This window comes from Schistocerca gregaria, chromosome 8 (genome assembly GCF_023897955.1).
Source record: "Schistocerca gregaria isolate iqSchGreg1 chromosome 8, iqSchGreg1.2, whole genome shotgun sequence".
NCBI classification, from domain to species: domain Eukaryota; kingdom Metazoa; phylum Arthropoda; class Insecta; order Orthoptera; family Acrididae; genus Schistocerca; species Schistocerca gregaria.
Window position 1 is genome coordinate 79,285,198 of NC_064927.1, and position 24,879 is coordinate 79,310,076.

The window sequence follows — 24,879 nt, forward strand, 5'->3', positions numbered from 1 at the left end:
TTTCTCGTGAGATGAGTAACAGAATCAGAACTTAGGATAACGGGAGCAGGATTCGTTACGAATAAGAAGTTAGTGCGGAGAATGTGTTACTGTGAACGGTTCCGTGATAGGGTTGTTCTTATGAGAATCGACAGCAAACCAACACCGACAACGATAGTTTAGGTATACATGCCGACGTCGCAAGCTGAAGATGAAGAGACAGAGAGAGAGAGAGAGAGAGAGAGAGAGAGAGAGAGAGAGAGAAAGTGTATGTGGATATTGAAAGGGTAATACAGTACGTAAAGGAAAATGAAAATCTAATAATAATGGGGGACTGGAATGCAACTGCAGTAGAAACAGTAGAAGAAATTATTACAGGAGAATATGGACTTGGGATAAGGAATGAGAGGAGAATAACTAAATGAGTTTTGTAATAAATTTCAGCTAGTAATAACGAATGCTCTGTTCAAGAATCACAAGAGGAGGAGATATACCTGGAAAAGCCCGCGTGATACGGGAAGATTTCAGTTAGATTACGTCTTTGTCAGAAAGAGATTCCGAAATCAGATACTACATTGTAAGGCATACCCTGAGCAGATATACACTGAGATCACAACGTAGTAGTGATTAAGAGTATGCTGAAGCTTAAAAGATTAGTCAGGAAGAATCAATACGCAAATAAATGGGATACAGAAGTATTAAGGTATGACAAGATAGGCTATAGATACAGCAATAAGGAATAGCTCAGTAGGCAGTACATTTGAGGTGGAATGGACATCTCTATAAAGGGCAATCACAGAAGTAGGAAAGAAAAGCAGAGGAACAAAGAAAGAACTGCGAAAAAACCATGGGTGACAGAAGAAATACTTCAGTTGGTCGAGGAAGTACAAAAATGTTCCGGGAAACTCAGGAATACAGAAATACAAGTCGCTCAGGAGTGAAATAAATAGGATGTGCTGGGAAGCTAAGACGAAGTGGTTCCAGGAAACAAGTGAAGAAATCGAAAAAGAAATGATTGTCGGAAGGAGAGACTCAGCATAAAAGAAAGTCTAAGCAACCTTCGATGACATTAAAAGCAAGAGTGGTAACATAAGAGTGCAACGGGAATTCCACTGTTAAATGCAGAGAAGAGAGCAGATAGGTGGAAAGAATAAATTGAAAGCCTCTATGAGGGTGAAGATTTGTCTGATGTGATAGAAGAAGAAACAGGAGTCGATTTAGAAGAGATACGAGATCCCGTATTAGAATCAGAATTTTAGAGAGCTTTGGAGGACTTAAGATCAAATAAGGCAGAAGGGATAGATAACACTCCGTCAGAATTTCTAAAATCATTGGGGGAAGTGGCAACAAAAAGACTATTCACACTGGTGTGTAGAATATATGAGTCTGGCGACATACCATCTGACTGTGTGAAAATCATCATCTACACAATTCCGAAGACGGCAAGAGCTGACAAGTACGAGAATTATCGCACAATCAGCTTAACGGCTCCTGCATCCAAATTGCTGATAAGAGTAACATAAAGAAGAATGGAAAAGAAAATTGAAGATGTGCTAGATGACGATCATGCGAAACAGCTTTAGAAAAGGTAAAGGCACGAGAGAGGCAATTATGACGTTGCGGTTGATAATAGAAGAGAGACTACAGAAAAATCACAAATGCATAGGATTTGTCGACCTGAAAAAAAGCATTCTACAACGCAAAATGGTGCAAGATGTTCGAAATTCTGAGAAAAATAGGGCTAAGCTATGGAGAGAGACGGGTAATAAACAGTATGCACAATAACCAAGAGGGAATAATAAGAGTAGGAGACCAAAAATGCAGTGCTCGGATGAAAAGGGGTGTAAGAAAGGGATGTAGTCGTACGCCCTGCAAAAGCAGTCATGGAAATAAAAGAAAGGTTCAGGAGTGGGATTAAAATTCAAGATGAATGGATATCAATGATACGATTCGCTGACGGCATTCCTACCTTGGGTGAAAGTGAAGAAGAATGCTGAGTGGAATGAACAATCTAACGAGTACAGAATATGGACTGAGAGTAAATCGAAGAAAGACGAAAGTCATAAGAAATAGCACGAAAGGGAGAAAACCTCAGGATTGATGGTCACGAAGTAGATGAAGCTAAGGAATTCTGCTATCAAGGTAGTAAAATAACCAATGACGGATGGAGCAAGGAGGACATCAAAAGGAGACTAGAAATGGCAAAGAGGGCATTCCTGGCCAAGAGAAGTCTACTAGTATCAAACATTCATCTTAATTTGAGGAAGAAATTTCTGAGAATGTACGTCTGCAGTACAGCGTTGTATAGCAGTGAAACAAGGACTGTGGGAAAACCGGAACAGAAGAGAATCGAAACATTTGAGATGATGAAAATTAGGTAGACTGATAAGGAATGTGGAGGTTCCGCGCAGAATCGGAAAGGAAAGGAATATGGGGGGAACACTGATAAGGAGAAGGGGCAGGGTGACAGAACATCTGTTAAGACACCAGTGAATGACTTCCAAGGTACTAGAGGGAGCTGTAGAGAGCAAAAACTGTAGAGGAAGACAGAGATTGGAATACATCTAGCAAATAATTGAGGATGTAGGTTGCAAATGATACTCTGAGAAGGAGAGGTTGGCAGAGGAGAGGGTTTGTGGCGGATAGCATCAAATCCGTCAGAAGACTGATGACCAAAAAGGAAAAAAAATTGTTCGGGGTCGTCATCAAGGAGGAATTTGTCGAGCGGATATTGCGCTGCATGACCCTATCTCCGTGTCGTAGTTCCGTCATTCTGCCTTAGTGTGGCCAGGACAAGAGTGGAGTCAATTTATTCTGTCATTATTTTGTATGTTATTCCTCTTGTCTTCTTTTATAGGTGTGTTGTAAACTAGTGTTCCAAATGTTCTAGTAGTCGTCATTAGTAGTATTCTGAATGTAGTTTCTGCGTCCCTGTATTCTTTAGTCGAATCTGTCTGTGCCGTGTGGTGATTGTGCTCTGGTAGAGCCTCCTCTTGCTTCTGGTAACCTTGTCTCAGTCTAGGCAGTTCGGAGCTGCAAGAAGCACCTGTCTTATGCTTGCTAGTGAAAGTCGGAATGTATTTTCGTTGGGTAGTTTTTAACATTTGCTGAAGTCTTTGTGCGCTTAGTTCTACACTTTCCTCGACCTCACCGAAAGTTAAACACATAGTTTTCAATCACTTCCCAGTTTTCCCTGCTTACTAAAGTATTGGTTTGCTTGCATGTTCGTCAGCTCTTAAACGTACAGTGTCTTTTCCGTAGAAGTAATGGATAACCTTTCGCTCCCTGTATTTCATCCGCATAACATCCGGGTTTTCAAAGAGTGTAATGTCAAATTCCCTCAGTAGCAATAAACATATTTATGAGACTGCCGAAAGAAGAAGGTAGAAAAAGAATGATAGCCGTCGAAGTCTGCAGTGAGCATAATAAGTTTCCTCTCTAAAACGCCGAAATCCATGGTTTTAAAAAAAGTGCGGTTTTTCGTTATGCTACAGGACGAAAGCGCAGATCCATACCAAATGTAGATTTGCTCATACCATACAGCGATACCTCGCTGAAACTAGCGACTGTTGACTGGCTATTTCCTGAAAACATCAAGGGACGCAACAGTTGCTCTTCCTAGAAATATTTGCATGGGGAGCAGTACCCTCATTGCGCAAATACGAGATGATCGATGGAATGGCGATTCGTGAAGCGGACTGAAGAAAAGTGTAGCGAGGGAAGGGGTACACTGACGTTCGCGGAACTTTCCACCCACTTCTGAGGCACAGTAACTGCTGGGGAGAGAGACCTTCTGTGTGTGTGTGTGTGTGTGTGTGTGTGTGTGTGTGAGTGAGAGAGAGAGAGAGAGAGAGAGAGAGAGAGAGATGGACGGCACACATGCTCCCGGCTCTGTATTAAGCGGCCGCAGACCGAACTGCGTCTTCGCTAGGCGAAGTTTTTTGCAAACTCGACCGAGCTTCGCCGCGGCTGGGGAGGGAGGGAGGGAAACGAGGCCGCAGCCACCGAGCAACAGACAGGGCGTCTATCGGGCGTCAGAAAGAGGGCGCAAGGCAGACCAGCGCAGAGCCGCGGTACGGGCTGCCCAATATGGCACGTCTCTCTGCCTGTGACTCCTGGTCAAGGATCGGCAGATCAGTCCGCGGCGGAGCGCTTTCGCTGGTATAACTTCCCATCTCCTCCTCACAGATTCAGACCGCAAGGTCGTCATTCGTGCAGCTGTGTGTCTAAAGAAACCAAGTAAACCGACACGGAGTACCGAAACTGATGACGTATATTTGGGAGGGAAAAAAATGAACGTCTGCGGCGTGCTGTACCATTTCGGCAACCGCAAACAGTCGACATTCACTGAGATGACAAAAGCCATGGGATAACGATATCCGCGCGCACACACACACACACACACACACACACACACACACACATACTGCTGTAGTATCGCGTACACAAGGTATAAAAGAGCAGTGCATTGACGGAGCTGTTATTTGTACTCAGGTGATTCACGAGATAAGCTTTCCGACATGACTATGACCGCACGACGGGATTTTAACAGACTTTGAACCGGTAGTCGGAGCTAGACGCATGGGACATTCCACATCGGAAACCGTTAGGGTATTCAATATTCCGAGATCCACAGTGTCAAGAGTGTGCCGAGAATACCACATCTGAGGCGCTACCTCTCACCGTGGACAACACTGTGGCCGACAGCCTTCACCTAATAACCGAGAGCAACGGCTTTTGCGTAAACTTGTCAGAGCAAACAGAATAGCAACACTGCGTGCGTAAAGTAACCGCAGAAATCAATGTGATACGGGCGACGAATTTATCCGTTCGGAAAGTACGGCGAAATTTGGAGTCAACGGGTTACGTTAGCAGAGGACCGACACGAGTGCCTTTGCTAAGAGCACGACATCGCCTGCAGAACCTTTCTCGGGCTCGTGACCGTATGTGCTGGACCCTACACGGCTGGAAAACAGTGGCCTGGTCAGATGAGTCACGATTTGAGTTGCTAAGAGCTGACGGTAGGGTTTAAATGTGTTGCACACCCCACGAAGTCATGGACCTAAGCTGCCAACATGGCACAGTGGAAGCTGGTGGTGACTCCATAATGGTGTGTGCTGTGTTCACATGGAATGGACTGGCTCCTATGCTCCAGCTGAACCGCTCACTGACTGGAAATGGTTATGCTCGGCTACTTGGAAACCATTTGCAGCCATTCTTGGACTTTGTGTTCCCAAACAACGGCGTAATTTTTATGGATGACAATGCACCCCATCACCAAGCTACATTTGTTCGTGATTGGTTTGAAGACCACTGTGGACAGTTCGAGCGAATGATTTGACCACCCAGATAGTCCGACATAAATCCCACCCATCATTTATAGGACATAGTCGAGAGGTCATATCGTGCACAAAGTCCTGCACCTGGGGCACTTTCGCAATGTTGGCCGGCTGTAGAGGCAGCGTGGACCAATATTTAGGGGACTTGCAACGATTCGTTGAGTCCATGCCACGTCCAGTTGCTGGATTCCACCGGGCAGAAGTAGGTCCGAAACGACAGCAGGAGGTATCCCATGACATTTGTTCCCTGCAGGAAAATTACAGTGCCAAGCGTCTTCAGCCCGCCGACTTCGACGCAGCTCTGTACTCTACTGTCTCCTGTGTAAGACTGTGCATCTCGGACGAGCCACGGCAGACTAGATCAACTTACAACTACTCACTACACTAAGCATTTCTCTCTTCTACATTTTTTACCGCCCACAGTTCCCTCTATTTGAAATTAACTGTTCCTTCATGCCACTTTATGTACCCCCCCCCCTCCCACCCACACATGACGTGTGGACTTCATGTTAATCCTTACTTGAATCAAACTCTCTCAAACTCCGTTCAGTACCTCTTCATTAGTTACTAGTTACTATGCTCCCGTGCGAAACTTAATGATGGAAGTAACTTTGTCAGGATGTGTCAATGTGTCACTGCCAAATAACACAGCTGGATAACACTTGGACCATACATAGAACTACACTGAAGCGCCAAATAAATAGGCATATGTACTCAAATACAGAGAACACGGAGCTGCGGTCGGCAACGCCTATATAAGACAACAAGTGTCTCGAGCAATTGTTAGATCGGTTACTGCTGCTACAGTGGCAGGTTATCAAGATTTAAGTGAGTGTGAACGTGGTGTTATAGTCGGCGCACGAGGGATGCGACACAGCATCTCCGAGGTAGCGATGAAGTGGGGATTTTCCCGTTTTACCATTTCAAGAGTGTATTGTGAATATAGCTCGTGGTCTCGCGGTAGCGTTCTCGCTTCCCGAGCACGGGGTCCCGGGTTCGATTCCCGGCGGGGTCAGGGATTTTTCACCTGCCTCGTGATGACTGGGTGTTTGTGTCGTCTTCATCATCATCATCAATCATCCCCATTACGGTCGGAGGAAGGCAATGGCAAACCACCTCCACTAGGACCTTGCCTAGTATGGCGGCGCGGGTCTCCCGCGTCGCTCCCCTACGCTCGGTAAACGGAGTATGGGACTCATCATCATCATCATCATTGTGAATATCAGGAATCCGGTAAAACATCAGATCTCCCAGATCGCCTTGGCCGGAAAAAGATCCTGCAAGACGACGACGACTCATTCAACTGATTCAACGTGACAGGAGTGGAACCCTTCCACAAAATGCCTGCAGATTTCAATGCTGGGCCATCAACAAGTGTCAACATGCGAACCATTCAACGGAACATCATCGGTATGGGCTTTCGAAGCCGAACGCCCACTCGTGTACCCTTGACGACTGCACAACAGAAAGATTTACGCCTCTCTTGATCCCGTCAACACCAACATTGCACTGTTGATGACTGGAAACATGTTGCCTGGTCGGATGAGTCTCGTTTCAAATTGTATCAAGCGGATGGACGTGTACCTGGTATGGAGACAACCTCACGAATCCATGGATCCTGCATATCAGCATGGGACTGGTCAAGCTGGTGGAGGCTCTGTAATGGTGAGGGGCGTGTGCAGTTCGAGTGATATGGGACCTCAGATACGTCTAGATACGACTCTGACAGGAGACATGTACGCACGTACGCAGGCATCCTGTCTGATCACCTGCATCCATTCATATCCATTGTACATTCCGATGGACTTGGGCAATTCAGCAGTACAATGCGAGACGTCCAGAATTGCTACAGAGTGGCTCCATGAACACTCTTCTGGGTTTAAAAACTTCCGCTGACCACCAAACTCCCCACAGATGAACATTATTGAGCATATCTGGGATGCCTTGCAACGTGCTGTTCAGATCTCCGCCCCCCTCGTACTCTTACGGATTTATGGACAGCTCTGCAGTGTTCATGGTGTCAATTAACTCCAGCGCTACTTCAGGCATTAGTCGAGTCCATGCCACGTCGTGCTGCGGCACTTCTGCGTGCTCGCGGGGCCCTAGACGATATTAGGCAGGTGTACCAGTTACCTTGCCTCTTTAGTGCATTATTTCCTGTAATAGACTAAGAAATGGAAGAAAGATAAAAATTCTTACCCAGTTTAAAGATATATAGAATCAAAATATAAAATTAAATAGCCAAATAAAAGAAAACTTAGTCCTTCTACCGTTCGCTACTTTTCTCGAAAAGAGATACGTAGTTCAAAACTATAAAAAAATACCAGTATTCTCCTACTGATCCTAATTTTTTTCGAAAGTCAGTTGAAAAATCGTGTTACAACTGGGAGTCACTCAGCTATTTTGGCATTACGAACGGTCAGTGCTAAAGGGTGAAAACCGAGGTTGAAGACGTCTATTTTTCGTGTTAATTTGTCCGTTTTCAAGATCTACATCCAGATAAACGCATATTATGTAGATCAGCCACTTTTTATTTTTAATGTATACTATGAGAGTTAAGTTTTTAATTTATTTCAGTTACCATAATTTCCTTCCTCTTTTAGTATCTCATAGAAATGGCAGACAAATCTTTAATCTCTAAAAGCAAATAAAACGCTGTATTTCATGGCTACGTCACGTCGTATAAATATTTCTCGAGTAGTGTTGGCGCCATTCTGCAATACAACGCATGTCCCGCGACGACAGAACGTGGTACTACGGTATAGATTAGGAAGGGACAAGTCGTGCACATTGCACGTACATATCTGCGATAAGCCGCGACGCACGACAAGAGGGACATTACTGTCTTCGCAATGGTATACCAATTCTTACACCACGTTTTCCTTGCTCGTTTCTGTCGGCAATGCTATTGAAATTGCACTGATCGTTTTTCCTATTTTCTCTAATATCGCAATATATAAATTTTACGAACAAAAATTACCCTTTCTTAAAAACAAAAAAATTTACCGTGGCTGCCACGGTTTTTTACTCGGTTATTAGTAAAATATAAATAATACCTGTTATAACCGACTCGACAAATATCAAAAAGTATCTGTTATTCAAAACTTAATAATCTGTTTTAAATGGTCGGTTCTCTAATTCCTAATGTAATTATTAGTTCGTAGTACTACAATGTATAGCATAGGAAGTAAAATTTCGTTACACGCTACATTTCCGGGTGTTGCAGTTTCAACGTACTTATATGAAGCATTTTCAGAATCAGTTTCTCCGAGCGTTAGAAACAGAGTCATCACGCAGTGTTCGAGCCTTTGCTGGAGATAGACGCGAACCTATCAAAAATGTTCGAATGTGTGTGAAATCTTATGGGACTTAACTGCTAAGGTCATCAGTCCCTAAGCTTACACACTATTTAATCTAAATTATCCTAAGGACAAACACACACACCTATGCCTGAGGGAGGACTCGAACCTCCGCCGGGAACAGCCGCACAATACATGACTGCAGCGCCTTAGACAGCTTTTTTAAAAAAATTCTTTATTGCTGAAACATTTCACATAATTTTCTACATTGCTCCAACTTATCAAGAAAAGTCTCTAATTAATTTAAAAGCTTTAGAAGCTTTTTAGAATTATTCCAAGATAACCATTAGGTAACATTACATACCACATAATTCATTGTGTGTGTGTTAATCAACAGACAAGAAAGACAGGACAAATAGTTATAGATACATAGCAACAGTTTTGACCATGTTGTCTATGGAATTTGTCACACATTAGTTACCAAACTGCACTGTTAACATAAATTTCTTTTCTTTTTCTCCGTTAAGGGAGGGAAAGGAAAGGAACATACTTTACTTGCAATGGCCACATTATGCAATTTACAATGACAGTTAATCACGTTACATACATAAAAATACAAAAAAAAAATGAAATGATTCCCGTAATTAGAAAAAAAGAGATTTTGTAAACCATTTCAGTAAGCTATGCAACTTCCATTACTTCACTTCAAGACCGCTCAATTCTGAAGTTGGAGGACTAGCTGATGGTTTAGCCTTTACGGAAACTTGAGTTAACCTTGTACATGCTTCCTTATGCATAAACGAATGGAGACGTTGGTATTCTCTGTTACGATACTCACTCCTTTACATTTAGAGCACTTCTTTGTCGCACATTCTTCACCACATGATGAGCAGCAATGGGTGCCACTGTCTACAAAGCCCCTCTGCCCATTGACGGCAGCAGAAATAATGCTCAGAGCAGAAGGGGAGTCCTATTGAGCTAAAGTTGTAACCATCTGGCGGAAAACTGTACATTCACGATATGGGAATTCACGAACACGTTGCCTCAGAAAACTTTCCTGAAACTCTGGAGACCCATTGTCGCCACACTCACATTTCAGCATTTCCCGAGCAAAGAGTTCCACAGGATGTGACCGCTTTTCTTCAGTATTCTCAATGTCTTTAGTTTCATCTTCTTTCTTTCCTGTTGTGCTGCTAATTGCCTTTTTCTACATCGGCCAATCTCAGCAACTACACACGACAAGTAATGGAATTTGAATGACATAACTTTATTTGCTTCAAACCCTCTTTTCATTTCTGTTTCAGTCATGAGTTCCAAGATTTTCTGAACTTTCTCCAGATTGAAACTTCCTGGCAGATTAAAACTGTGTGCCCGAACGAGACTCGAACTCGGGAGCTTTGCCCGTCAAGTGCTCTACCAACTGAGCTACCCAAGCACGACTCACGCCCCATGCTCAGAGCTTCACTTCTGCCAGTACCTCGTCTCCTACCTTCCAAGTTTTACAGAAGCTCTCCTGCGAACCTTGCAGAACTAGCACTCCTGAAAGAAATGATGTTGCGGAGACATGGCTTAGCCACAGCCTTGGAGATGTTTCCAGAATGATGTGCGCTGATATGAAACTCCCTGGCAGGTTAAAACTGTGTGGCGGACCGAGATTCGAACTAGGGACCTTTGCCTTTCGCGGGCAAGTGCTCTACCAACTTTTTCCCCCCTTTGCCACTTTTTTTTACGTTTAGGGAACGTGTACAAATGAGAATCCTAGTAACTAAGTGTTACAAGTAGTGTTACAACAACAAAGGTGGCATAAAAGAGTAATCAAAAAATAAAAATATAAATCACTGATGCAATTCCAACTAAAAGGTTCTTCAATAATGTAACTGGTTCCACTTGAAGCCTCGCAAACGTTATCTGATACCTCCAATAGCGCCTTTGAAGGGCATCTGCAACGGAGGCATTCTGCTTCGCTAGTGCCTCAAGGAAAGCAGCATCCTTGCAGCAGCTTGTCTCTTCCTTCGCTCATGGCTGACAAGGCAGAACGTTCAGTCGTTAGTGTGATGCGGCACAGAACATTAACCGCAGCTTGGCACTCCCCAGCTGAGTGGGGGGTTAACGAAAACGCTGCGTGAATAATTTGCGAAGAGCGTACGGTATTTTGGTGTGCGTTCGAGGGCATTGTGAGCATTTTGCAGGAACCACCAGTAATCAAGCTGCTCTTTCTCTCCGTCGCTAAAGATGTAGGCGACGGTAAGTCCTTTGAACCATGTAAGTGCATGATATTTTGCAGCCGGAAAGTAAGTTTCATTGGGACAGAGTAGGGTCTGAGGGTCAATCGTATCACGTGTGACCCGGAGGTAACAAGCCAATATCTTGTGTGTTAGTCGCCAAACTCAGGGCGATGATGCGCAAGTAAAACGATGTTCATCGGTATCCAAAAGGTGACAATCTGGGCAATAAGGGGAGTCTGCCAGTCCAATAGTATGAAGTCGCTGTCGTGTGGCATATTTTTATTTGATACCACTTCGAACGCACCGTGGATGATAGAAAGTTGTGGTGTATCGTTTTCCACACTCTTGGCCAGTGGACCGTAGGGTACTTGTTTTCCATCACGTTATGGGGAACAGCCCGCAGAAGGATGGTATAAAAATCTTTCGCCTTTGGTGGACGTGTGGCGGAGAGGTTCGAGCTGACATAGCTGTAATCAAGAATGAAGGTCGACACATGGGAGAGCTGTGGTGCGACGTGCGCAACCGACACCGGGGGGACGTTAGAGACTAGCATCAGAACCTGTAGTAAACGACCCGTGAGAGAGGTATATTGACGTGTCCATCGTTTCCTCATGTTGCTCATGTAAAGGGCAGCTGCTCTCGCCCTGACGTTGACCAATCCCATCCCTCCTTTGTGCACTGGGAGGGTAAGAGTGTCGTATCGTACTTTAAAGATATGACCTGCGGAAACGTAGTAACTGAAGGCCGCCTGAAGCCGGCGACCTATCTGCAGCGGTAGTGGGAGGACCTGTGCCACGTGGTTGAGTTTTGATGCTACGTAGAGGTTCAGGTATTCAACACGTTGTAGCTGATTCAAGTCCCGGAGCAAGTTCTGTCGCACCATTGCGCGTATGATCTGTAATAACCGTCGGTAGTTTGCTGCAGCTGTTTTACGTACATATTTCTTGAACGTGATTCCCAAATATCGCAGATCAGTAACTGGTGGGAGAGAAGCGAGGGCTTCCGGCCGAGACCACGCCCAATATCCAACGCCGCCGACTTGTTGATGTTCAGAAGACTGCCTGCGGCCTGTCCGTATCGCTCAATCCAGGTTAGTACGCTTTGAACTTCGTCATTGGAACGAACCAGCAGTAGCAGGTCGTCAGCGTATGTCCTATAGCGAAAGGTGACGTCCCGCAGCGTGATGCCAGATAGGCGGTGGTTAAGGCCCCCTAGGAGTGGCTCGATTGCGATGGCATAAAGGCAGGTAGAAAGGGGACAACCCTGTCGTAGAGACCTCTTAATGGGTACTGGTCCTACCGTCCTTCCATTGACCTGGACGTGTGAGCTGGCTGCGGCCCAAAGACGCCGTAGGGTGTCGATGAGGCCCGGAGGGAATCCCATACAGTCCATCACTCGTAGGAGGAAGTTGTGGTGCACTCTATCAAAGGCGCGGTTGAAATCGACGGAGACGATCGCCGCTCTCAGACGGCACGCAGAAGCGATCGCTATTAAGTCCCTGCAGTCACCGGTGGCCATGTGTATGTTGGCTTCTCCCCCCTGCGACGTCTGTTCTGGAGCGAGGACCATCGGCAAAGTCGTCTTAATACGGCTTGCCATAATCCTGGTGAAAATCTTGTAATCGGCGTTCAGCACTGTAAGCGGGCGATAGTCGTTAATCGATAGCCCTCCACCTGGCTGGTGTACCGGTATGAGAAGACCTTCTACAAACGCTGGCGGCACAACACAGTCTGGAGACAGAAGTTCGCGGAAAATTATAACACAGCGAGGCATCATGACGTCACGGAAAGTTCGGTAGAATTCGATGGGCAATCCATCAGGTCCAGGAGACTTATTGACCGCACCTTTGTCCACGGTGTCTTCGACATCTTCGAGTGAGATTTCTTCTGTTAGTACATTCACGGTAGCCTCGTCGATAGTACGTGTTACCTGCTGTAACACTTCAGTAGTGCCCTCGTCATTGACGATTCTTTCCTTGTAAAGATGACGAAAATGATCCTCCACCGCCTTTACTATGGTTGCTTGGGTCGTACATAAGCAACCGTCGTGTGTCCTGAGTTGTGTGATTAAATGTTGGCGTTGTCGGCGCTTATCCGCCACAACGTGGTGCATAGTGGGTTCCTCTGCAAACGTTCGGTCGTGCCGTCGCGAGCGGACGACTGCACCTTCTAGTCGGCGCTTCGTCAATGATAGTATGTGAGCCTTGATTCTGCTTTGATCATGTTGTCTCTCCGGGGAAGGGGGTAAGGCGTCGAGGTCCCTGAGTGCCGGGTAGTAAAAATCGAGGGTCTGTCGATGCCACGCAGTCACGTCCTTGTCATATTGCATAAGTGTCCTACGGATTGCTGGTTTGGCACAGAGGAGCCACCACTCCAGGGTCGAGGTGTATCGAGGGTGGCGGCGTTCACAGTCAGTCCACGTTGCTGCAACTTACCGACGGCAATCCAGGTCCTGGAGATGAGTTATGTTGAGCTTCCAAAAGCCATTGCTGCTCCAGACTTGTTGGGGGCGTAGGTGTATAGTGCAGATATAGGCACTGTGATCGGAATAGGCTTGAGGCCATAGTCCGACGTCCACCACACCTTCTGTGAGATCGTGTGACACATATATGCGGTCGAGTCGGCTGGCCGAATGACTGGTAAGATGAGTGTGGCCAGAGCGGTTACCGTGGACTTTTTCCCACGTGTCGTACAAGTGAAGTTCTTGGATCATCGCACCCAGTTCCGGACAAGGCATGTAATGTGGGATTTGGTCCTTGGGGTGAAGTACGCAATTAAAATCGCCGGCGAAGACGCTGTGGTCGTATCGTCCAAGGAAAAGGGGAGCGACATCTGTGGAGTAGAATCTGGCGCGGTCGTGACGTCTTGTGGTACCCGACGGGGCGTGAACATTAATGAATCGGGTGCTGAGTGCCGTAAATTCCATTCCTCGCGCGGAGGGAAGAAACGTGACGTCGGTAACTTCAATACCTTCACGCACTAATATTGCCACTCCGGTGTCTGCAGGGCTACCGGGCGTCACATGTGTGGCATAACCGTAAAAGTGCGGGAGTGCAGTCGTTTTCACTTCTTGTAGGAAAGCAAAGTCAACTCCCATGGCTCCTATGGTTTCTTTCAAAAGTTGGATTTTGACAGGAGAACTGATCATGTTGATATTCATTGTCGCCAGGCGGTAAGCCTGGCAACGCGTTGTTTGGGCGAGGTTATCCATGGTGAAGGTGGAGAGAAGCGAACATCGGAAGTGATGTCACCCCCGCCGAACGCGGTCCTCCTTGTGCTGCTTATGCTGCATGATCCGGCGGCGCCTCAGCTGGCCGCGGGTCGGGATCTTGTGTCTCGACGTCTTCGGCCCACGAAGCGGGCGCGGATGTCTGTTATGGTCCATAGCCTCGGAATGTTTTATAGTAAGGGACCGGGCGACTTCGCTGCCTGCACTGGTACCTTCCCGCTGCTCTGTTTCTGTCAATGGGCTTATGGTCGCAAGCTGCATGTTTTTCTGTCTGTTCTGCAAGGTTGGAGTCAGTGGAAACAGCCTCAGCTTCGCGGCTGGCTTCTTGACTGGTCAGTTGTTCTTCCCCGGCCGAATGCGAACCGCTGTGTTCCGACACGGTTCGACGACGTCGCTTTCGGCGTTTCGGTGATCGCTGTTTCCGTACATGTCCTTCATTGTCAGAAGACGGCACTGACTCACGCTCCGCCGGAACAAACGCTTCGGTCGGTACAATAAGGGAATCAATTTCCATCTTGCTGGCGTCAACGTCTGTCGCGTTCGGTAGCTCCAGAGTCGTAGTACTATTTTCCACCACTGGCCAGGTCGGCGGATCATCCAGGTCTTTGCCCGTGGAAAGTGATTCTTGTACCGCTGAAGCGGTCGGCCGTGTCTGTTGTGTGGAGAACGTCGTGAGCGCCGCCGCGTAAGTAACGGGTAGAATAGTCTTCGCCGCTGGTGGTGCAACGTCCTTCGGTGGGAGTTGTGTGATCCGACGCTGGAGGCACTCGGAACGAAGGTGACCTTCGTTGCCGCATCCGGAACACGTCTTCGGTTGGCCGTCATAAATAACTATGGCCCGGCATGCACCTATCTGTAGATAGGATGGCACGTGTCGTTGGAGATCTATGCGCACTTGGCGTACTCCATTGAGTACTGGATACGTCTTAAACTGGGTCCATTTTTCAGCCACGTGTTCGTGTACCGTGCCGTAGGGGCGGAGCGCCGCTACAACTTCTGCCGCCGGGAGTTCAAATGGAAGTTCGAAGATGCGTATAGTCCGCAGTCCCATTGCGGCATGGCCGACCTCGACGTTGCCAACATTGCCATCTGCGTGGCAGATGCTGAGTTCTCGTTCCATCTCACGGAGCACCTCGTCGCAAGTAGTTTAGTTTATGGGCTTTACATAGACCGTGCTACTGACGATCGAAAAGTGTCGGCAGCCGGGATCTTGGCTTCCTCTTTTAAAAAAACGTTCGACTTCGAGCGCCTTTGGTCGGGTAAAGTCGTTCCGAAATGTGAATTTCAAGGTTGATCTGTATTGGTTTGCCATGGTCTTGTAGCGCTACGGCGTCACGTTATTGTCGGCCGAAGAAAGTAAACAAGGCGCGCGGGCCCTCTCTGCCAGCGGAGAGCACACACCGCACGTCTGCTTCGCTCGGCTGCGAGAGCCGCACTGACCAACTGAGCACGACTTACGCCCCGTCCTCAGAGCTTCACTTCTGCCAGTAACTCGTCTCCTACCTTCCAAACTATACAGAAGCTCTCCTGCGAACCTGCAGAACTAGCACTCCTGAAAGAAAGGATATTGCGGAGACAAGGCAGTTTTAATCTGCCAGGAAGTTTCATATCAGCGCACACTCCGCTGGAGAGTGAAAATCTCATTCTGGGAACTTTGTTCAGATTCTCAGCTGATAAAGGTGCCTTCTGCAGATTCAGAGCAACCCTGACTGGATGAAGATTTACCTGCTTTGCAAATTTACGCAATGGTGCAGCAAGCACAGGTGTCTGTTTAGGCTCAGTCTCTAAACCTTGAGGAACTGTATAATAGTCAACATCAGCTTTAGGTATAAAATTATTAATGACTGCCACCCACGCACGGTTTCCAACAAATGCGGCCATTTGTGAAGCTGTTCTTCCAACTGTATTGGTTGCATGACTCTTGGCCCCTGCCACGAGCAATAAACGACAGAACTCTGCTTTCCCTGACAACGCCGCAAAGTGTAACGCAGTGTAGCCATGCTCATGTTTTCCAGAATTTACGTCGGCCCCCTGCTCTGTCCTACATATTCGATTATGACTGACTCGGCTAATCCCGCGCGGCGCGAACCTATCCACCAGTACCGAGTTCCTCCCGCCTTTGGCAGCAAAACTGTACTGTTTAATCAATGCGGTAAGGTTAACACGCCGGCTCGGTACAGTTGGCATCACTGGCCGCAGAGCAGCCACGCGGCAAATTGGCCCGAGGGCGACCTCTCTCCCGACTGCCGGGGCTGCGAGAGCCCGGCACATCGCCGCTGCCCGTGTGTACGCAAGGCTGGCAAACACTTGGCACCCCAGAGAGCGCCGCGGCCCAACTTGGTCGCCCCACAAACCGGCGGTCCGTCGGCGCCTCTCAACTGCCGAGTCAAACTGCAGTCTCTGCTATCGCTACTCGCGGGCTTCGGTGTCCGTGGCTGCAGCGCGGCTCCATCCGCATCACTTCTGACCTCCCTGCGGATTTTTGTGTAAGGGGCCCCCGTCTCTGGTAACAGTAATCACATTTCGATTGGTTTCTTAGCCCACTTCCCTTTGTATCTCCTTTGTACCAAAATTATCGGCACAGTACTGCAAATGACGACGATAAGCAGCGTGGATCTTGTTTGGAAACGAAGTTATAGCCGGCCAGAGTGACCGAGCGGTTCTAGGCGCTACAGTCTGGAGACGCGCGAACGCTACGGTCGCAGGTTCGAATCCTGCCTCGAGCAGTTCTAAGTTCTAGCGGACTTATGACCACAGCAGTTAAGTCCCATAGTGCTCAGAGCAATTTGAACCATTTTTTGAAACGAAGTTTTACCATGCGCTCCCGGTACTTGTGTTGGCAGCAGCATTGCCTCCCTTCCTCTTTGCCCTCAAGCTTACATACAGGGTGTTACGAAAAGATACGGCCAAACTTTCAGGAAACATTCCTCACACAGAAATAAGGAAAAGATGTTATGTGGACATGTGTCCGGAAACGCTTACTTTTCATGTAAGAGCTCATTTTATTACGTCTTCCACATATGCTCAATGGAGCACGTTATCATGATTTCATACGGGATACTCTACCCGTGCTGCTAGAACATGTGCCTTTACAAGTACGACACAACATGTGGTTCATGCACGATGGAGCTCCTGCACATTTCAGTCGAAGTGTTCGTACACTACTCAACAACAGATTCGGTGACTGATGGAGTGGTAGAGGCGGACCAATTCCATGGCCTCCACGCTCTCCTGACCTCAACCCTCTTGACTTTCATTTATGGGGGCATTTGAAAGCTCTTGTCTACGCGACCCCGGTACCAAATGTAGAGACTCTTCGTGCTCGTATTGTGGACGGCTGTGATACAATACGCCATTCTCCAGGGCTGCATCAGCGCATCAGGGATTCCATGCGACGGAGGGTGGATGTATGTATCCTCGCTAACGGAGGACATTTTGAGCATTTCCTGTAACAAAGTGTTTGAAGTCACGCTGGTACGTTCTGTTGCTGTGTGTTTCCATTCCATGATTAATGTGATTTGAAGAGAAGTAATAAAATGAGCTCTAAAATGGAAAGTAAGCGTTTCCGGACGCATGTCCACATAACATATTTTCTTTCTTTGTGTGTGAGGAATGTTTCCTTAAAGTTTGACGTACCTTTTTGTAACACTCTGTATAGAAAACTAGATAGATACATTTGTTGGCTGGTTCCAGTTACACGATGACTTTCTAACGGCTTACAGGAGCAACAAAATTTTTATTCTCAATGTTTCATTTACACTGAGATGACAAATCTCGAGGTTGTAAGTTCCTTGGACTGTGTGGCTGGTCCCGGCGGAGGTTAGAGTCCTCCCTCGACCATGGGTGTGTGTGTGTGTGTGTTTGTCCTTAGGACAATTTAGGTTAAGTAGTGTGTTAGCTTAGGGACTGATGACGTTAGCAGTTAAGTCCCATAAGATTTCACACACATTTGAACATTTTTGGTAAGTTCCTATGGGACCAAACTGCTGAGGAGGTCATCGGTTGTGGAAAAGTGATACGCACAAGTACAGGCGACTGTAGGATCGCGACACGACAAAGGGGCGGAGCATTGACCGGAGCTATCATTTGTACTCAGATGACTCGTGTGAAAAATATTTCCGATGTGACTATGACTGCACGACGGGAATTAAGAGACTCTTAACACGGAATGGTAGTCGGGCCTAGAAGCATGGAACGTTCCATTTCGGAAACCATCAGGGAATTCAATCTTTCCAGACCAACAGTGTCAAGAGCTGCGCTGACAATACCAAATTTCAGGCATTACCTCTCACCACGAACGTCGCAGTGGCCGAAGGATTTCACTTAACGACCGAGAGCGCAATAGCATCTGCGTAGATTTGACAATGATAATAGACAACGAACTCTGCGTGAATTAACCGCAGAAATGTATGCGGGACGTACGTCGGAGGTATCCGTTAGGGCAGTGCGGTGAAATGTGGCGTTAATGGGCGCCGGCAGTCGGCAGTCGGCAGTCGAAGCGAGTGGCTTTGCTAACAGCATGACGTCGCCTGCAGCTACGAGGCGTGTTTTTTAATTAAGAACAGTTTTGAAATTTAAGAAAGACGTGCTAAGATATCTCAATAATTTTATTTTTACGTGAAAGCCTGTACCTTAATCTACTTTTCTACATAATTTCCGTCAATATTGAGGCACTTGTCATTACCTTGTACTAGTTATTGAATACCATCCTCACAGAAGTCTGCTGCCCGACGCGTTAACCACTGCATCAGCACTGTTTTGACTTCGTCATCCTCTAGAAGACGCTGACCGCCCAGGTGTTTCTTCAAGTGCAGGTAATAATGTAATGTTTGTGAAATCTTATGGGACTTAACTAAGGTCATCAGTCCCTAAGCTTACACACTACTTAACCTAATTATCCTAAGGACAAACACATACACCCATGCCCGAGGGAGGATTCGAACCTCCGCCGGGACTCAAGTGCAGGGACAAAATGCAAATGGTTCAAATGGCTCTGAGCACTATGGGACTTAACTTCTGAGATCATTCCCCTAGAACTTAGAAGTACTTAAACCTAACTAACCTAAGGACATCACACACATCCATGCCCGAGACAGGATTCGAAGCTGCGACCGTAGCGGTCGCCCGGCTCCAGACTGTAACGCCTAGAACAGCATGGCCACTCCGGCCAGCTCCTTTGCTCATCATGCACATTTGTGGGGCCATCTTTAAATGATCTCACCCACTTTCTTACCACTCCACCACTCATAATGTTTTATCCGTAAACTGCACAGATCTCACGACGAATATGGGTCGCTTTTAGAAATCTTATAGCAGCCCGTACTTCGCAGTCGACGGGACTCACGATTATCGGAGGCATCTTAAAAACTCAGTACACAACGTAAACTAGGAAGAATCACACTGTAACGGCGTCAGTGCGTAGACTAAGGTACAGGCTTTCACGTAAAAATAAAATTACTGAGATATCTTAGCACGTCTTTTTTTTAATTTCAAAACGGTACTTACTTAAAAAACACGCCTCGTACTTTCGTAGGATCGTGAGTGTATCTGTTGCATCACAGGCGACTGGAAAACGGTTACCTGGTCAGATGAGTTCCGACTTCAGTCGCTAAGGGCTGATGGTAGAGTTCGAGTGTGGTGCAGACTACACGAAGCCGTGGACCCCGACTGTCAACTAGGCACTGTGCAAGCTGGTCAAGGCCCCATAATGGTGTGCGTTGTGTTTACGTGGACAGAACTGGGTCCTCTGGTCACACTGAACCAATCACCATTGACTGAAAATGGGTATCTTCAGCTATATGGAGACGATTTGCAAGCGTTCGTGGACTCAGTGTTCCCAAACAACGATGCGCCACGTGACCTCGCCAGAACTGTTCGTATAGAACACTGTGGACAGTTAGAGCGAATGATTTGGCAGCCCAGATCGTTCGACATGAATCCCACTGAAGATTCACGGTACATAATCGAGAGGTCAGTTCGGGTACAAAAGCCTGCACCGGCTGCAGCACATTCGCAATTATGGACTGGTGCAGACGCAGCGTGGCTAGGCATTTGTCCAGGGGACCCCAAAGACTTGTCGAATCCATGCCACGTCGAGCTTCTACACTTCGTTGGGCAAGAGGAGGCCCGATACGACATTAGGAGGTGTCCCACGACCTTTGTCACCTCGGTGTAGATGAGTGTGACGACGAAATGTGATTGTGGCGGATATCAGGATACGGAGTACCTGCTGTCCTGTCCTGAGTGTCCCAGTGAAGGCAGCCTCGGCGAAATACGGCGTGGAAGCAATGAACGCAGCCAATTTTGAGCTGATAAACTCTGATATCCGGGCACGAAAAAAAAGAAGTTAAGCAATTTTACAAGTTCTAGGCCATTATATTACGCAGAGAAAACTTTCAATGGCGTACACTTTAGCTCCAGGAAACTATTGTACAGCCGTCGCAAGGAGTGCAGAGTCACCGCCGTTGGCCGCGGTGTAGTGAGGTGCGCTCAGCGACCTGCGCCGTTACGCAAGACCGGTGGGAGCTAGGCGCCCTTCGCGGGATTGCGATACTGTACTGTGCTGTACTACAGTATTGTATAGTATTGTACTCTTGGCAGCTGATGCGATGAGGCGCGGTGCTCCGCCTCTCCTGGTTTTGCTGCCTCGTTACCGACACCGGCATACAGCAAAGAGCGGCGCACTGACATGTTTCCTGCTTTAGTCTCTACCCGTGGCGGTCACAATCTCATTTCGAGACATCTCTCTCACCTTACGCATTATGTACGCCTGGTCCATCCGACTGTTTGATCTCGTCAGTGCTTCGTATGGCCCGTTAGGATGGCTGCGTCCAATTTACGGGCTTCCATACAGTGTATCTACTTTATCGGCTTTTCAGAGAGAGAGTGCCCAGTACTGCACATCACACATCGAAAGTATGTCTCATGTCACAGTAACACCAGGTCTCACTTACTAGCGATAGTCAAACTTTTAATTATCACAATGAAAAAAAAACTACGCAATTAATTAATAATTTATCTTTTTTGCACTTTATTACGTAACTAGCAATTTAGTTTTTACTCGGCAAATCTAGATTTCGGCTAGTGCCTAGCCATTATCAATGCACTAATTCATAAGATCAATGCATGTCAGTCGCCTGTTGCTCGGGCGTTCGCGGTCGTCGGGCGCTTCGGGATCGCGGTACGAAGTTCAGTATGCCTGTAGACCGAGACTGCAGTACACAACAAGCATAACGTGACTGACCGCTGCGAGGCGGCGGCGCCACCTGAGCTGTCCCAGGCATCACTGACACTCTTCCATTAAGTAGCTGCTGTTTCCTTTAATCATGTTTCACACAATGTGTCTACTTTGCGGTGATAAAACGTTTTCTATGAGTAAGTTATACACATTTTATTCTGATTTTGACTACAGATGCTGTTGCTACATATTCTGTAAAATCCTACTTTCTACTGTTACGAGGGAAGTTACCCTCGTGAAACCATTTTAATTATTGACGATAAATAACCTATTTTACATTAAAAAACTGTGGTGTCACCGCCCGACACCACACTTGCGAGGTGGTAGCCTATAAATCGGCCGCCGTCCGTTAGTGTACGTCTGACCCGCGTGTCGCCACTATCAGACCGAGCGCCGCCACACGGCAGGTCTAGAGATACTTCCTAGCACTATCCCCAGTTGTACAGCCGACTTTGCTGGCGATGTAGTCAGGTGGTTTTCTTTCAAGGAAATGCTTTGTACACGCGGATACATTAATAGATTACGTTTTATTGGCTGAAGAGCCAACACCGTGTTACTAGAGGTGGCTGAAATGCATGCGTTTTAGCTCACGCAGGCTGGCGTGAGGAGGGAAGAACTATGCTGACGTGAGGTCTGGAACATGACAAGGAATGAGAATTCAGAAAGCGGACGTAGTTAGTTTGATACGTAACTTTAATCCATTAATGATGAACGTCGCTCTTGACGGTACATGATTCGCAATATTATCTGTTCAGAATACATTGTTATAGTAACTGAATATGGCGCCTTGCTCGGTCGTAGCAATTGACGTAGCTGAAGGCTATGCTAAACTGTCGTCTCTGCAAATGAGCTCTAAAATGGAAAGTAAGCGTTTCCGGACACATGTCCACATAACATACTTTCTTTCTTTGTGTGTGCGGAATGTTTCCTGAAAGTTGGCCGTACGTTTTTGTAACACCCTGTATAATTATGATCTATGTTCCTAGCGCCACACCCCCATCCTAATGTGTTGGGAGGAATGTTCGCGGATCGCGTGAACACTGGATTCTCCGTGTGTTGTGTTTAATTGTCGGTGTTGTTGAAATACAGTTTCGCAGAATGGTCCGGTGTTTGCGTCGCGGCCAGCTGAGGGAGCCGCTCTGAGGTCGCCCTGTGACGTCGTGTCCGGCGACCCGGCAATCAATTAGATAAGGCGCGGGCCGCTTCAAAGGCGGAGCCAGGCCGGCCGGCGGGCGCCGTGGACTGCTCGTCGCAGGGAAACAGTCGCCCGCTGCTGGCGCACCTCCACGACAGCGCCACTTCACACTAACTGGACGGCTTCTAACACGCGGCTCGTTCACGAATCTCTTTTGCGTGCTGATCAGTCGCACCTTAATGCTTATTTATTTACACTCCTGGAAATTGAAATAAGAACACCGTGAATTCATTGTCCCAGGAAGGGGAAACTTTATTGACACATTCCTGGGGTCAGATACATCACATGATCACACTGACAGAACCACAGGCACATAGACACAGGCAACAGAGCATGCACAATGTCGGCACTAGTACAGTGTATATCCACCTTTCGCAGCAATGCAGGCTGCTATTCTCCCATGGAGACGATCGTAGAGATGCTGGATGTAGTCCTGTGGAACGGCTTGCCATGCCATTTCCACCTGGCGCCTCAGTTGGACCAGCGTTCGTGCTGGACGTGCAGACCGCGTGAGACGACGCTTCATCCAGTCCCAAACATGCTCAATGGGGGACAGATCCGGAGATCTTGCTGGCCAGGGTAGTTGACTTACACCTTCTAGAGCACGTTGGGTGGCACGGGATACATGCGGACGTGCATTGTCCTGTTGGAACAGCAAGTTCCCTTGCCGGTCTAGGAATGGTAGAACGATGGGTTCGATGACGGTTTGGATGTACCGTGCACTATTCAGTGTCCCCTCGACGATCACCAGAGGTGTACGGCCAGTGGAGGAGATCGCTCCCCACACCATGATGCCGGGTGTTGGCCCTGTGTGCCTCGGTCGTATGCAGTCCTGATTGTGGCGCTCACCTGCACGGCGCCAAACACGCATACGACCATCATTGGCACCAAGGCAGAAGCGACTCTCATCGCTGAAGACGACACGTCTCCATTCGTCCCTCCATTCACGCCTGTCGCGACACCACTGGAGGCGGGCTGCACGATGTTGGGGCGTGAGCGGAAGACGGCCTAACGGTGTGCGGGACCGTAGCCCAGCTTCATGGAGACGGTTGCGAATGGTCCTCGCCGATACCCCAGGAGCAACAATGTCCCTAATTTGCTGGGAAGTGGCGGTGCGGTCCCCTACGGCACTGCGTAGGATCCTACGGTCTTGGCGTGCATCCGTGCGTCGCTGCGGTCCGGTCCCAGGTCGACGGGCACGTGCACCTTCCGCCGACCACTGGCGACAACATCGATATACTGTGGAGACCTCACGCCCCACATGTTGAGCAATTCGGCAGTACGTCCACCTGCCCTCCCGCATGCCCACTATACGCCCTCGCTCAAAGTCCGTCAACTGCACATACGGTTCACGTCCACGCTGTCGCGGCATGCTACCAGTGTTAAAGACTGCGATGGAGCTCCGTATGCCACGTTAAAGTGGCTGACACTGACGGCGGCGGTGCACAAATGCTGCGCAGCTAGCGCCATTCGACGGCCAACACCGCGGTTCCTGGTGTGTCCGCTGTGCCGTGCGTGTGATCATTGCTTGTACAGCCCTCTCGCAGTGTCCGGAGCAAGTATGGTGGGTCTGACACACCGGTGTCAATGTGTTCTTTTTTCCATTTCCAGGAGTGCATTTACACTATGGCCATTAAAATTCCTACACCACGAAGATGACGTGCTACAGACACGAAATTTAACTGACTTGAAGAAGATGCTGTGATATGCAAATGATTAGCTTCTCAGAGCATCCACACAAGGTTGGCGCCGGTGGCGACACCTACGACGTGCCGACATGAGGAAAGTTTCCGACCGATTTCTCATACACAAACAGCAGTTGACCGGCGTTGCCTGGTGAAACGTTGCTGTGATGCCTCGTGTAAGGAGGAGAAATGCGTACCATCACGTTTCCGACTTTGATAAACGTCGGATTGTAGCCTATCGCGATTGATGTTTATCGTATCGCGACCTGGCTGCTCGTGTTGGTCGAGATCCAATGACCGTTAGCAGAATATGGAATCGGTGGGTTCAGGAGGGTAATACGGAACGCCGTATTGGATCCCAAAGGCCTCGTATCACTAGCTGTCGAGATGAGAGACATCTTACCCGCATGGCTGTAACGGATCGTGCAGCCACGTCTCGATCACTTAGCAGATGGGGACGTTTGCAAGACAACAATCATCTGCACGAACAGTTCGACGACGTTTCCAGCGGTATGCACTATCAGCTCAGACACCGTGGCTGCAATTACCCTTGACGCTGGCTGCATCTCAGACAGGAGCGCCTGCGATGGTGTGTACTCAACGACAAACATAGGTGCACGAATGGCAAAACGTCATTTTTTCGGATGAATCCAGGTTCTGTTTACAGCATCATGATGGCCGCATCCGTGTTG

General features: G+C 47.8%; 1 protein-coding gene and 1 pseudogene across 3 annotated transcripts in view; both read right to left on the bottom strand.

The window, feature by feature from the left end:
- Positions 1–16,341, bottom strand: part of LOC126285030 (ankyrin repeat and MYND domain-containing protein 2-like) — a 90,969-nt pseudogene extending 74,628 nt beyond the window's left edge.
- The window catches only part of LOC126284041 (bifunctional heparan sulfate N-deacetylase/N-sulfotransferase), a 1,095,215-nt gene that overhangs the window by 723,343 nt on the left and 346,993 nt on the right, over positions 1–24,879 (bottom strand). The gene's annotated exons all lie outside the window — the stretch shown is intronic.